General features: G+C 45.4%; 1 protein-coding gene across 5 annotated transcripts in view; it reads right to left on the bottom strand.

The window, feature by feature from the left end:
- Window positions 1–16,186, bottom strand: part of SAMD4A (sterile alpha motif domain containing 4A) — a 220,770-nt gene that overhangs the window by 94,809 nt on the left and 109,775 nt on the right. The gene's annotated exons all lie outside the window — the stretch shown is intronic.

The following is a 16,186-nucleotide window of genomic DNA, read 5'->3' as shown; positions in this document are numbered from 1 at the left end:
AGAAGTTCAGGATGAACCTCCCTGGTCTGGCACCCTTGGGACCTGAGAGGTTCCCCAGCCCCACACGTGGGGTGTCAGCCTCTCCCGGGGTTCCTCGGCACCACGCACAGCATGGCACCTACTCCCGGAGTTCCCTGGTGCCAGGTCACTGACTCTGCAGGTTGCTGCCGACCCGACTAGCTCTGCTCCCAGCCGCTCTCAACCTCTGTGGCCGGGGCTCCTGCCAGCCCACGGAGGCTGCCGTACCAGAGAGGTTCAACTTGTCCTTCCTTATGTTTGTTTTAAACTTGCTGCCTGGTTCTTGTGTTACATCAAGGGGTAAATAACACTTCACTTTCTCCACACCATTCATGACTGTATCAACCTTTATTGTATTCTCCCTAGTCTCTTTCCTAAGATGAACAATCCCAGTCTTTTTCATCTCTGCTCATATGGAGAATTTGGTTAGCAGCCCAAAACTGCCCTCAGTTATTGCAATGACTTTAACGAGGCTGCACTGATGTAACCAATGGCAGAATATGGCCCAACATATTTTAACATTACATGTTAAACAGAAAATAGTTTCATGTGTTAATGCACTGAGATACACCTTTAAATACACCATTCAGTGAAGGGGGAAATGAATATTATTAATGCATGAAGTCACAGAGTTACAGAGTTTAAGGCCAGAAGGGATTACCAGGTCATATGGTCTGACCTTCTGTATATCACTGGCAACCAAAACGACACAGCACCCACACACTAATAGTAAAATTTGTCTCATTTGAAAGTTATTTATAATTGCAACTGAAAACCATGGAATTATTTCACTACAGAAGCACAGTTTTTTAAAACTAGAGAATTACTTTTGTGAAAGAAGTGGACAGTTTTGACAGAGTGAAACATAACAGATACAACATATAAACATTACTACGCTACATATGCCAGGTCCATGATCTATGTCAGCTGAAGATGTGGCCCTATGTTTGTAAGAATGTCCACACATCCTCAAACTACTTCTTCAGAAAAGACATACATCATTACTTCCAGTAATTTAAATATTTCTGATTGCCATGATACAATTATTGACCTGAAGAAGAGCAATATAGCTTGAAAACTTGTCTCCTTTCCCACAAATAAGGATATTACGTCACTCACCCGGGAGGTATCCCAAAATAGCTACCCCGTGTCTTCATAAGCCGCCCGTTATTTTGAAATATTTTTCTAAATAAACGGCATACTATTTTGGCATCCCAGAAACCCTCATTCCACAAGGGTTAAGGGATGTCTCAAAATAGTATGTTATTTAGAAATTTAGTGCTGAGTAGATGAGTCAAATTTCAAAATAGATTTGAAATAAGATATTTTATTTTGAGTTTAGGGTGCTGTGTAGATGCACCCAGAAAGTCACACTAAAACATACTATTAAACGCTCGGATTCTACTACAGAATCTATGCAAAACTGGACCAAAATCAGTGCTCTAACCTTATAGTTCCTTGTATGAACGCTGGCAGTTTCTCAGAACATAATACACACTCTTACCAGCTTCAGATTCCTGTTTAAAAGCAAGTAACTGTTTTAGCATAAACCACTAGATGGCTTTCTGGAAACACTGATCATTCCAATTCAAACTTTGTGAAGAGATTTCCTCTTAGCACCCCAAGTGTAACTCTACACTTTTTATATCTGTGGTATCATTTCCAAAATGTCTGATTTCTCTTTGCAGAGCAAACGGACAGAGGTGTGGTTTGGATTTAGTGACAAAGCTATATTCCTTGGAACAAAAAGAAAAATGCTGAATTGGGTAACAGAACTATGATTTGAGTACATTGCCACGTGTGTATAGATCTGAAAGGCCACCATTTTCACTTTTGCACATTGTCCCAATTGTCCCAGTGGGGCTCGCCTCCCTCAGAAGCATACAAGATAGTATCAGCACAAAAATCTGGGGGTGAGGGACAGTGTTCCCTATAAGCTGAGCTCCTGGGATGCCACCTAGGAGAGATTCAAATGCCATGCAGCTGATTAGCAGAGTGTCCCCTGCCACCCACAGCTGGCAGCATGTGTTTCTACTAGTGATGCACATCCACACATGCCTTGGTGCACCTAACAAAATGTATTCCACACACAGATGGAAAAAATATAGGGAACTGTGATTAGGAGTGGGGTTGTTGATGGAAAGGAAGAAGAACAATTTCCTTTGCTTCTCCCTATGGGGGAAAGGAAGGATGTTCTCTGCATCTGTGATGATCCATTCCATTTCCCTAATCTGTAACTGACACGGTTTAGGAATAAACTATCCCTGTGAGATATTTATTCCAGAACGGTCTAAACCCAGTTTATTGCACCTTCCTCTGATCCAGGTGGTGCTGACCGTATTTAGGGACAGGATACTGGACTAGGCAGGCCATTCTCTGATGCAGCAGGACAATTTTTGTGTCCTTATTGTCATGAAACACTTTTTAGCCACAAGCTGAGAGAGTGAATGTCACCCCCACTACTGTGATATACAGGCAGTCCCCGAGTTACGCGGATCCGACTTATGTCGGATCCGCAGTTACGAACGGGGCCCTCCCTCTCCCTGGTCTCCAGCAGACCAGGGAGAGGAAGCAAACCGGCGGAACACGCGGGCAGCGGACAGCCCAGACGCGTCTGGGCTGTCCACTGCCCGCGTGCTCCGCTTTGCTCCCCATCCCCTGGTCTGCACTGACAGGGGGACAGGGAGCAAAGCAGAGCAAAGCCGCGGAGCCTGGGGTTCTTAAGTTGAATCTGTATGTAAGTCAGAACTGGCGTCCAGATTCAGCCGCTGTTGAAACTGATCAGTTTCAGCAGCGGCTGAATCTGGAGCCAGTTCCGACTTACATACAGATTCAACTTAAGAACAAACCTACAGTCCCTATCTTGTACGTAACCCGGGGACTGCCTGTATCCTCTTTGGAGCACCTCTCTATTCTGCTGCCAGCGAGTCCCCAGTGAATGACATGAGGTACTTCCTCTTGAGTATGCCTCCTGTGCAGCACTCACAAGTTATGCGAGCCTCAGCCCAGTGACCAAGAGACCAGAAATGGGAAGTCACCCAGTTCTCATACACAGCCGCACAGACAGGGTTGCCCCCTATTTGGAAATGCCAGAGTAAGACACAAAGTTGCTTGGCATGGCATTGTAATAGGGCTGAGAGTGGAGTAGTACTGCGATTTTGCAGCCTCACATCACAGCACCCAGGTTATGGAAAGAGGGGACTATAGCTTTGTGGTCACAAGTGGTGAGAATGAAAACTAACTCAATTTAAAAACATTTCAGAGAATGTTTGATGCATAGCCTTCAGGTCCTGTCTAGATGAGGAAAATAAGGTGGCATTGCAAAAATGCCAGCGAACGTGTTAATGAACATCCTTTTAAACACCATTTCGCACCTAGTGCACACCACGGCTGTGGCTTGACAATGGCCAACTGTCGTGTTTATAAACATGATTAGCTCTGGGCAGGCGTGCACTGCAATCAGAGATGTGACGGCAGCTCAGGGAAGGCCTGTCTGCACTAGCTTAATTCTAGCTAAAGTGCCTAAAAGCATCAGAGAAGATGCATTGACAACGCCCTGGCATGGGCTAGCAAAGCGGGTATTATGCTGAGGTCTAGCCAGGGCTGACGCTCATGCTGCTGCATCTTTATTGCTGTTTTTAGACTGTGCTAGTCATATAAAACTAGAGCGGGTACGCCTATCAGATCCGCTACCACGCCTCCTGCCGCAGTGAAAACCTACCTTGGGTCTGCAGCAGGTGTTAAATGGTGTTTAAAAATGCATCATTTAAAATGCGTGAACCTCCCTATTTGCAAAGCATGCCTCTCGTTTTGCTAGTCTAGAGCGTGCCTGCAAGTGTGCGCCCATAAAAAGCACACCAGCACTTTTCCCACATGCATCTGAATGGCAGGTGCCCAGACAGCTGTAACTACTTGATTATGGGCAACGTGTGCTTTGATTTGTACCCACCATTCTTCTGGAGAGCACATAATTGCAGGCTGCACAAGGGAAGGCCAGGGTCATCCCTGCATGAATGCTGAGACCTAACTTTCGATATTCTCAAAAGTAGTCTTAGGGTGGAAGAAAGGACATCAAAAAATGGAGGCAGTTCAGACTCTCTCAGACATGGAGCCAGTTCGGATTATTTCAGGAGCAAAGTACTGTCAGGAGAAGCCATTGGGGCCGCTCGTAGAAAAGTAGGAGTTAAAATGGCAGTGTTACTCTACTTCATTTTACAGAATATTTTCTATTCTTCCTTGCCCACAATAGTTTCGGGTTGAGTGGAAAATTCCGCAGAAAGACTGGCTGTTTATTGGGGGGGGTGGAGGGGGAGAGGAGGGGCGCATTCCCAGTGGCCCACCTAGATGCTCCCAATCTCAGTCCATCATCAGCATGCTGTCTGAGAGATGCCACCCCAGTTGCTTGCCACCTACTAGCTTCTTCCCCTCCCAATTCCGACTGCCGGCCCAGCTGTGCTGCTGGTCAGCGGCCCTCCTCTGCAATGACTTCTGCGTGTGCTCACATGGGATGTCCTGAATTATGTTCCGCACTCCCAGAATGCAGCAGGGAAGCAACTGTCTCTAGGGCTAGGGCTCAGATGGGCAGAGACACCGGAGGCAGCAACCCCAGGAGGAAGGAAGCTGGAAAGCTTGTGTGGAGGAGGAGAATCCTGAACACCCCCCCTCAATGCCATGTGTCTTTCTTCCGGCTCTCCCCCCTTCGACATGTGCCTCCCTCAACACATGCGCCAACTTACAGAGCACACATGCGCCGCCCTCGCTCCCTAAAATACTCAGCCCCCTGCACCTCGCTCTTCCTCTTGAGACCATCAGGTTTTCTAATTCAGGACACTGCACCATGCATACTTAAATAAACTAGCATTAAAAAAAACCCACACAAAATGCCCGGCGCCATTGAAAAGAAAATATAAACACTGCTGAGAATAAAGAAAACCAATAGGGCTTTGGCTAGACACATTCAGAGACTGGGAGAGGCACCTAGAACATGGCCAGAAAAGCTCCATGGTATATATGCAATAAGGGTTGCTAGATGGTTTAACCAAAAATACCGAACACCCCCTCCCCCCCCAAATAAACACTGGGGAAAAAATTCTGTTGAGAAAAAAAAAAGGGGAGGAGACCAAAGTCGTTGAGCGGGGGGAGGGGGAGGAAGCGCTGCACCTTTAAATGGCCCCACGCTCCTCCCTCCCCTGCCCTCGCCAGATGCAGCAGGGAAAAATTGTCCCCGCCGGGCTTCCATCCAAGGGAAACAGGAAATACCAGACATTTTGCATTTCCGGTATTTTATGGGTTTTTTTTGTACCGTACGGGGACACTATAACCGGACTATCTGGGTGAATACCGGACACCTGGCAGCCCTATATGCAATCCACTGGGGAGCAGGGTAGGCCAAAGGACATACAGTGGCACCTGTGCCTTGAGATCCTCTCCGAGGTGTGGAGGAAGGGCTGATGCGGGGAAGCTCAGGCAGGAGAGCAACAGGCCTCTAAGACATGCAGAGGCTTCCTGCTCTGCCCAGTGAACTACAAAACCCTTTCTGCCTTACATTTTCACTGTTCAATTCTAGTACTTTCCCCAGTGCCTAGTCATCAAATACAACAGTGTCCCTCTTCCAAGACTTTATGAATAGGAATACTGTCCATGTCTGGAAACTATGAGAATGTAAACCTTTACAGACCGTAAGAAACCAATTCCAAAAGGTCATCCCAAAGTGGACTGCTATGTGGTCCCTCAAGCTCCAGGCCAGACATGGGAATTTTCTAAGCCCCCCCCCCCCGAAGAAGACAGGTTGCACCAGGGCTATCCCTTTTAAAAGGTAAAGGCCCACCTGGATGCATGAAAAAAATAAATGTTGGTATCCCATGGACTTGCACCTGTTGAACAGTTCCCGAAAAAGTGCATGAAAATCAGGCCAATGTACATGCAAGTTTGGTGCTATGTAGCGATCTGATCATGCGGCAACTGGCAGCTCTTAATACATTTAAAAGGCAGAGCTGCAGCGGGGTTAGCAGCTTTGTAGTTTCCCCCCTTATCGACTGAGTAGTCGATGGAAATTCCATCGACAATTCGATTAACTGATTACACGCAAGTTAACGCCCCTAATAGGGGCACAAGCTTTTTTTTTGTGTTTTCCTTTTGCCTGGAAGCCATTTTTAAAGTATCAGCCCAGCATGGAAGAAAGGAAAGAGTAGCTGATAGCATGCACACAAAGAGATTCATTTCATTAGATGAGTCACCTGAAAAAAGGGATAATTTCAAAACCTGAGACCACTGTGAAGTGTTTTTTAAATAACTGCTCAAGACAAATCCTGTCATTTTCAAAACAGAATTGAAAACTTTGAAGCAGAAAGGAGGCTATCCTCAATCTGTCATGTATGGTTTATCAGATTTCATAAGGAAAGCACTTAAATACGTCATCTGGGGCATTGACGGAGAGGCAAAAACAAATGATGTGCAATTTATAAACCAGATGATGGCTTATAATTAGTAACAAGGAGAATAATGAAAGGCTATGATGATTTTATAAATTGCCCAAGGACATTCAGGGTACATCTACACAGCAGGGCAAAAGTCAAAGCAAGCTATGCAACTTCAGCTACATCAATTGAGTAGCGTAAGTCAAAATAGCTTACCTAGGCTTTTGGCGCTGTCTACACTGCAAGAAGTCAAAGGAAGAACACTCTTCCTTCGACTTCCCTTGCTCTTCATGAAATGAGGGCTACAGGAGTCATAGTGAGAAGTCCTCCGGCTCAACATTATTTCGAAATAAAGGTTTGTAGTGTAGATGCGCACTATTTATTCAGAAATAATGTGGCTGTGTAGATGTACCTGTGACAGAGAGTCTGGTGTTATTACTACACCATGGCAAGTCAGTGCATTTAAGGGCTCCAGTTGCTGGAAAAAGCGACGGAGTCCTGTGGCACCTTATAGACTAACAGATGTATTGGAGCATAAGCTTTCGTGGGCAAAGATCCACTTTGTCAGATGAATATGTTTGTCATGCATCTGACAAAGTGGGTCTTTGCCCACGAAAGCTTATGCTCCAATACATCTGTTAGTCTATATATCTGTTAGTCTATAAAGTGCCACAGGACTCCTTGTCGCTTTTGCAGATCCAGGATAACATGGCTGCCCCTCTGATAGTTGTTAGTAAATTACACTTAAATTGCTATTTTAATTATAGTCTCTCAAGTGCCTTCAGCTATTTGTTCAGGTGAGAAAGGGCAAAGAATTAGATATGGACACATTGGAAAGGGTCCAGCAGAAGGCAACCAACATGATTAGGGGGCTGGAGCACATGACCTACAAGGAGACGCTGAGAGATTTAGGCTTATTTAGTCTGCAGAAAAAAAGAGTGAGGGGGGATTTCATAGCAGCCTTCAACTTCCTGAAGGGGGGTTCCGAAGAGGATGGAGACAGGCTGTTCTTAGTGGTGACAGATGGCAGATTGAGAAGCAATGGTTTCAAGTTGCAGTGGGGGAGGTCTAGATTGAATATTAGGAAAAACGAGTTCACTAGAAGGGTGGTGAAACACTGGGATGGGTTATCTAGGGAGGTGGAAGAATCTCAATCTTAGAGATTTTTAAGTCCTGGCTTGACAAAGTCCTGGCTGGGATCCTTTAGTTGGGGTCTAGTACTGCTTTGGGCAGGGGACTGGACTCGATGACTCCTGAGGTCTCTTCTAGCCCTAGGATTCCTTGAGCTCATCCCTGAGGGTATGTCTACACTACCCCACCAGTTCGAACTAGGGGGGGTAATGTAGTCATACGGAGTTGCAAATGAAGCGCGGGATTTGAATTTCCCGGGATTCATTTGCATAAAGCCGGCCGGCGCCATTTTTAAATGCCGGCTAGTTCGGACCCCATGCCGCGCGGCTTTACAGGCGGCACGGAGTAGCTAGTTCGGATTAGGCTTCCAAATCCGAACTAGCTGTACGCCTCATTCCACGACATACCCTGAGTTATTAGCTAAACGAAATAAACAAACAATATTGCTAAATGGTGACAACATTCCACATGGGATGCAGTCTAGGAGAAAAGATAGAAATTGTATTAGAAATTCAATGAAAAAAAATTAAACTAACAAAAATATGCATTTTGGTAAGTAGTCCAAAACCCGTCAGGAGTGAGTCAAGAACAGCTACAGCTTGTCTTTCCCTCTATCTGCAGAACTACTTCAGGCTGTGATCACCTTCCTGTCTTGTAAGCTAAGCAGTGCCAAGCCAGGCTATTAGCTAGATGGGACGCTTATGAAGAGGGTATAGTAGGTGTGCCTAAGAGTGTGGAATTGGTGATGGAATAGTTGGCTCTACATGGCCTGGTCTATGCTGAGATTTTAGCCAATGGTGTTGTGGCAATCGTGACAATTACTAGTATAGATACATTTGTGCTGGTAAAATTTACCCCAATTTCAATCTGGTGTTGCACTAGTGTAAACTGTGTCTACACTAAGGGCTTTCATCAGTTAGATACAGCATTCTTCACTGCTTGTCTTCAGTTCTTGTGTAATATTGCTGAGCACTGTTAAACAGCTGTTATATTCCACCCCGTAAGTGTCTGAATTTTGATGGTGTGTGAAGGGATCCTGATATAGCCTTCGTTGGGGAAAAAACGTGGTATCCGTTCAGATAAAAATATTTGATTTATTAATTATGAGTTGTTACCACCTGTACCTTGATCTTTTAAAATTTTATAATTTATAATTGGTGAAATTGTGTGTCAGCTTTTCTTCTGGAGTGAACTTGACAGAGAGAGCAATGTTAAAGAAATGGGAATAAAATAGTTCAGCTAAATCTTTTAAACTCCTTCAGTATATCCATCCACAGCCGCCCTTCTCTCTGTTGTTGAAAACTGCTATCCGCCGGCTCCAATGGATAAAAACATCAATTAGAGCCTTTTCTGCACTGTAACCAACACCATTTCAAACAATCTTCACAGCAAAGATCGTTGCACTCTCCAGTCACACAATATTGAGAGACAGCGGAATTAGATGCACTTATTGACTTCTAACTGCGTGTGCCAGGGACATTGCTTCGGTTCCATCTCAGTCAATGAGAAATTGCCACTGAGGGCAAAGGGAGCAACATCCCAACCCAGTGCACTCTGAGCAGTTCTAAAGAAGCGTATGTACGGGGCCAGGCAGTGCAGTAGCAATGCATAAAGCGGTGTGAATCCGACCCTGCTACATTACACTCTTTAGGGCTGCTCATCCTTGCCCCGGAGCTGAGCTGAGCACAGGGTTTGGGGCCCTGGATCCTTTGCCACTGACGTTTTGCCATTAATTTCAACAGGTACAAACTGAAGCATTGGAGAGAGGGTGGCTTTGGGTCACTTTTTGCACTCCTCGACCTGGGGGCCAATTCAGGGACCACCTCGGGTTTAGTGCATCGGCTCAGGGGCTGTTCGAATCTGTTCCCGACCAGTTGGCAGTCACTCCTATCCCAGATCAATGACATGGACAGTTCCAGCCTGTGTCCAAGGATCTTCCAGCGGCCAGGGGCATCTGTTTGAGACCGGTTTCCCTACAGCCCCTCTTCTGCAGGCTTCCCACCTGCCCGCAGACACACAGAAATACTGGGGTCTGTATGGGAAGAGCAGACCAATACCCGTTATCAAAACAAGCTTCAAGCTTTACTAAAAATTAGGAGAGGCCAGCAGGACTTAGTGAAGTGTATGTAAGAGGAGAACTGTTCATGGGATGTTATAGAAGGTAAGTAGGGCTCCACTGTTTACCTCCAAAGCGTCCATATCTAGAGATGCTAACCCATGAATACACATTATTAGCCCCAGATAGAAAGAAAGACAGTCACACAAATGGCTGTCTCGCCTAACAGGAGTGACTTCATTCTTTTTCTGATCGGTCTGTTTTTGGGTATGTTAAGCATTTCAAGAGTAGGTGCCGTCTTTGAAAATTAGGTGCGGATTGAATTACCAACACCAGCACAATAGGAGGCAATAGAGAGCCATAGGAACTGGGCAAACAAACATGAAAACACACCCACATGGAATTGGAAGCTGCATTCTGCAACAGCAACGCTGGCAACCTCACACAGAAGGCTAGTGACTCGTACAACTGTATTCAAGGCCACTAGTGATCCATGGAAAACTTGCCAGTGATCCATTAAAAACTATCTGGTCACATGATTCTGGCCCTCCTCCTCGTTTCCAGCTGCTACCTCACATTAAAGGAAGCTAAAAATACATGAAATACTTTCCTAGTGTTCCTTTTCCACATAAGCAGTTGGTGCAGAGAAGTTGCATGACGGCAAATGGGAGGAGAGGTGAAATCACTTTGGGGAGTAGCCGGACAAGAGGTCTAGTGCTCGGAAGATGGACCATTAGATATGGTCCATGCTAAGAAGTCTGAGAGCTGCCAAGACAAGAGTCAAAAGCAAACAAGGACAGAGATCTGGAAAATCAATAGCTTGGAACGCTCCACTCCTGACAGGAGCCCGGCTAATTTATCAAAACAGGTCTTCTCTGTCTCTGAACTGCCATGATGTTTCTATGATTAAGCGGTTTCATATATGGTAACTGCAAGAGTGAGCCCAGATATCCTTTTGATTGATAAACAGATTGGCCCCAATTCATCCACTGAAATCAATGGACTTATGCTAGGAATGAAGTTAGACCAGGGGTGGGCAATAATTTTTTGCTGGGGGCCACTTCAGAAATGTTTAAAGTGGCCCCGGGCCACACCAGAAAGGACAGGGCCTCAAGCGGAAGGGGGCGGGGCCTGAATGTCCTTTTAAAGACAGAAATACATGGAGAATGGGATTCAACAACAAACGGATATGTGGTCATAAACAGGTATGTTCCCACGGTCACATCAAGCTCTCTCTATAGTATGTATTATATGGTGCATACATAGGGTGTCTGCTTAGAACATAAGAACAGCAATACTGGGTCAGACCAAAGGTCCATCCAGCCAGTATCCTGTCTTCCAACAATGGCCAATGCCAGGTGCTTCAGAGGGAGTGAACAGAACAGGTAATCATCCAGTGATCCCTCCCCTGTCACCCATTTCCAGCCTCTGACAAGCAGGCAAGGAACACCATACCTAACCATCCTGGCTAATAAGTATTGATGGCCCTAACCTCCACAAATGTATCTAGTTCTTTTTTGAACCCTGTTAAAGTCCGGGCCTTCACAACCTCCTCTGGCAAGGAGTTCCACGGGTTGACTGTGTCGCCTGAAGAAATACTTCCTTTTGTTTGTTTTAAACCTGCCACCTATTAATTTCATCTGGTTACCCCTAGTTCTTATATTATGGGAACAAATAAATAACTTTTCCTTATTCACTTTCTCCATACCTGTCATACTTGTATAGACTTCTATCATATCCCCCCAATTTAGTCTCCTCTTTTCTAAGATGAAAAATCCCAGTCTTTTTCATCTCTCTTCATAGCTTCTATAGTTTGTGTGTGAAAATGGAGTTCTGCATTATGAAAAGTAGGAGCTAGACGCAGTGTCTGAGGTGAGCATTCTATAACCAAACTTGCTGCTGTACCTCTCTTAATGCACCCCACTTTTACGTGACAGCTACTATTCCACTCCTGAAGTTGGGAGACCACCTATCAGGTTGGGTGGCGTTTTCATGGTATGTACAAATATCCACTGTGGACTAGATACCAGCAACAAATGCATTTTCACTTTTGAAACCAGGTTTAAGGAGGTCAAAGGCTTGGTTTTGTGCTGCTGGGAATTCATCTTTCCACCAAGTTCTCCAAGGCAATCATACTGAGTGCCCAGCCCTGCATCTCTGGCACATGGGTATGGGTGTATTTCTTACTCCTGTGAAGAGACTTACTGATTGAGTAAGGAAAGCCCAGTGGAGCAGCACTTTAATTTAAGATATTCAGCTTGAACAAAAGTTTCTGGGATGTTTCAGCCAGAAAACCGCAAGTCTGGGGATGATAATTCGCAGGGCAAGTCACTGAGATGAGACTGAGGAAAAAAGTCATGAGGACACTTCATGAAATCATGTCCCAAAAAGCCAGATAAATAGCAAACACTTAACCAAGTCAGCAACTGTAGGCCCCTGCTAATGCTGAAGGAGGGGGGTGTTCATTGTTCTTCACTAAGAAAAAAAGGTCTATTTTGTTTACATCTTGTAATTAAGGAGAAGAACCTTCAGTGTGTCCCTTGCTTCATATAGAAATCCACAACCACAAAGTGATCTAGTTATATTGAGCAGAAGAACAAGGGTTTTCCTACTTTTTGCTATATCCATCCTCCCCCACCCCCTGCCATTTAGCAACCTTAGCAGTGCTCATGTTATTGTAAGGTGGTTTGTGTAAAACCAGAAGGAATAGATTCCCAGTGTGTGTGATTATGGAGACAGAATACCAATAGCAGAATTTTTGCTTTTCTAAATCAGGTACAGACACTGTGATTTTCACTCCAAAAGCAGAAATTCTCAGGAAACTTGGGAAGGACAGAAAGTCTTTTTTCCAAGATATATTTAATATCAAACCAAAATACACAGGGACTTAGACTTTTCTTGCCATGCATCTGGTGGGAAGTTTTCTAGGCCAGAGCTGTTGCATGCTTTTGCTTCAGAGCACAACACCAGATACCATGAAAATGATAGCTTTACCTAGAAATATGACTAAGTTTGGCACTAGAAGAACTCTTGGATGTGAGCTTTGTCAGTGGATAGCACCTCAGAGCGTCTGGCTTACTTAGAAGAGGGAAAAGACATGTTGACAAAATTTTGTAAAGCACCCAAGTAACAACCGCCGGATTGATGCGCTGTGATCGGTCCAACGGGGGTCGATTTATCGGGTCTAGTATAGAAGCAATAAACCTACCGTCAAGCACTCTCCCAGCAATTCCAGAACGCCACCAGAACAAGAAGCGTGGGTGGAGTCGATAGGAGACCGTCAGCTGTCGACTTACTGTAGTGAAGACACAGTGCTAAGCAGATCCGAGTACGTCAACTTCAGCTACGTCATTCACATGGCGGAAGCTGTGATACTCAACGGCCCCATGGTAATGCAGACTAGGCCTAAGTGTCTAAGCAAATCCACAATTGCTTTTCCACGTTTTGCCGGTTATCTCTCCACGGACGCTGAGCACATCCCAGAAGAGATAATCCTGTGTGCTAATTTCACAAACTGTGGTCCAGCAGACAGACAGGGTCCCAATGAGCAGGGGGTGTGACACTGACGAGGAGGGAGAGCACACAAACCTGAGCAAAAGATGCCGTGTAAGGTGCAGGGCCGAGCCAGGGCTCTGAAGAACACTGGGGCTCGAGTGACTGGCTGGAAACAGCTCAGTGTCAGGAATAAATGTTCTAAATTTGACAAGCCAGGCATCTCAGGGATGAGCCAAAGGTCACAACTTGCCTCCCTCAAACGTCTGTGCTAGAATCTGGATTAGACATCGGCAGAAAGAAACCTAGCAGAGCTGGGACAGCAGCAACCGTGTGCCTGAGAGCTGGATGGGCTGAGGGCCCCTCGAGGTTCCCAGGTACTTCCAACGCACCGATACAAAACAGCAGAGAAGGTATGCTAGACAGAAACATGACGGTAGTCACTGAGGGCACGTCGACACAGCAGCGCAAAAGTCAAAAAAGCAATGCGACTTCAGCTACATCAATTGCTTAATTCAGCTTTTGGAACAGTCTACACAGCAGGAAGTTGAAGGAAGAACACCCTTCCTTCGACTTCTCTTAGTCTTCGTGAAATGAGGGCTGCACGATCCGGAGTCAGAAGTCCTCCAGCTAGACATTATTTTGAAATAATGGCTTGCTGTGTAGACGCGCTCTTTGTTATTCAGAAATAACGCTGCTGTGTAGAGACAGCCTGAGAAAGCAGCATTCCTTTAGACTCTATAGAAACAACGTGTACTCCAGGACCATTCTGAAGGACAACATATGACTCCCCGCGGGATTCAAGACTGCTCGACAGCAGGCTGCGACAAACAGCAAGGATACCCGCTCTGTAGACAAAAGCAGAACTAGTCCAACCTTACCAGTCTCCCAACCGACATCTTTTTGATCAGAGCCCCTTGTTATCCTCAGAAGAAATGGGTTATGTCTACACTACCAGGTTATTTCAAAATAAGTTCTTTTGAAATAACTACTTCGAAATAGCGTGTCCACACTACAGGGAAGCCTCGAAATTAGTCCAAGGCAGGCTTCCTTAATGTAGATGTACTTAGAGCCCCAGTGTGTAATTACTGGGGAGTAATTACTTTGAATGACTCTGGGGGGTCGTTATTTCGTAAGAACAGCAGCTGAGCCTCCACACTAACCCCATTTTGAAACAGCAACTTGGAAACAGACGTTATTCCTTGAAGAACGAGGGGTTATTATTTCAAAACAACAAGCCCCTTGTTTCGAAATAATTTCAAAATAACAGGCTTGCTGTTTGGACGCTCACCTTGTTATTTCGAAATCAGTCTGTAGTGTAGACATGCCCTTGGTGTCCAGCAGCAGGAAGGGACCTACAGCAGCAGTCTGGTGGACACAGGAGCCAGTGTGGGTGTCTTTGCTTTGCTGGACTGGCAGCCGAAGGAATAAGCCCCATTTTACTCTCAAGGTCTGTTGCTATTTCCCCAGCACTTGTGTGGGCAGGCAATCTCCTAAGCAGCAAGGCCATCCTATTTCTGTCCTCAGTTAGGGGAGGAGGGCACCTTTCAATGTACAAGGGGTTTAACGGGATCCTCCCCACTCCGGGAAAAAGGAAGCTCAACAATAATACGTGTGGTCCAGTTGTGCTCTGGGCAGCAGCTGTGGAATCACACACGTTGGATTCATCGTTCTGCGTCAGGTCACCTGCACAGGAAAGAGATACTGGGACACAGCCAGCCAGAGCTACAAGCGTCCTTCCCTGGAGTGGACGTCACAGCACAAGAAGAGAAGGGTTGCTGACCCTTTCTCGGGAGTCTCTCGGAATCACGCCCAGTCTCCCAGAAGCTACCTCAGCCAAACCGGGAGATTTTTGGGTGCTAACAGTCTGGTGCAGCAGCACAGCAAAAGCAGGCTCCCTAACTTACTTAATTTGAGCCATCTGTGTGCAGAATAAATTTTGTTGTGTGCACCAAGGCATGTGCGGTGTGCACCACCAGCAGAAACACATGCTGCTGCCCTCCAACCATTCGAGGAGGACGAGGCATTTATCAGTTTCCAATGACTATAGGGAGGGATTATCAGATGTGATGTTAAGCATGGTAACGGGCTCCCTCTGCCCCAACAGAAGACAGACATCCATACTAGCTCCTGTGCCAAACAGCTTCCTTTGGCCAGCGTGCACTGTGCTGCAAAGTTATCTTAGGTGGAACAGCATGCAGGTTAAAGCTACATACTCTTCTGCTAAGTCCCGAATGCAGGGATGCCTCTAGAATTCTTAGTGCTCTACATGGCCATGTATTTTACATATTAGTAGGGTCAGCCTTGCCAGAATGCACAGCAATAGGCCAGGTCAGAGAGGATTAAAAGCATAATGGAACAGACATTTTTAGGGAAAGGTTCCTTAAAGGTTCCATGACCTCTTGGAGATAGCGCACGTATGTACCATCACAGGGGTTTGTTTTGCCGCTTTAAAGGGCGCTAGAAGAACCTGATGGATATGAACTCCCTCTCCACTTTCCCACACATCAGCTCTCTACAGTCCCATATGTCCCTGCATGGATTTAATTTCAGAGATTTAGAGGAACTTGGTAGGAGACAAGAACTGCATTTAACAAAAAATCTGGGGTTTCTAGATCCACCATTTATAGAAAATCCACAAGAATGATAAAAACCGTCATTATCTTCAGTGGACACAAACACATGGCATGCAGAATATATTCCTCCGGCATTTTTAGTAAAACTTTTGAGTAAAAACTCAGGTGAAATCTAGACCCATTTAATCAAAGGCTAAAAAAAATTATCTGAATGACAGAAGTACACTGCCTAACATGGATAAAGGATTTAGAAGGGGGAAAATCATACTAAAAATAAGATATGAAGGGTATGTGAGGTATTGATATTCAGCACATGGTTTAAACTGTTAATCATTGAACAGATTCCAGTACAAAAATAAAGAGACTGAAGTTGCACATAATACAGGAGTTGGTCTATTTATAAACCCTCCAGTGTAAAGGGCAGGCAAATGTTGGGAACTGGGGAGGGGATAACCAATAGGTCTATAGTCTGTATTTTGGTGTAAAATAAGTAGACT

This window comes from Pelodiscus sinensis, chromosome 4 (assembly GCF_049634645.1).
Source record: "Pelodiscus sinensis isolate JC-2024 chromosome 4, ASM4963464v1, whole genome shotgun sequence".
NCBI lineage: Eukaryota > Metazoa > Chordata > Testudines > Trionychidae > Pelodiscus > Pelodiscus sinensis.
This window is presented reverse-complemented; position numbering and strand designations above follow the sequence as displayed.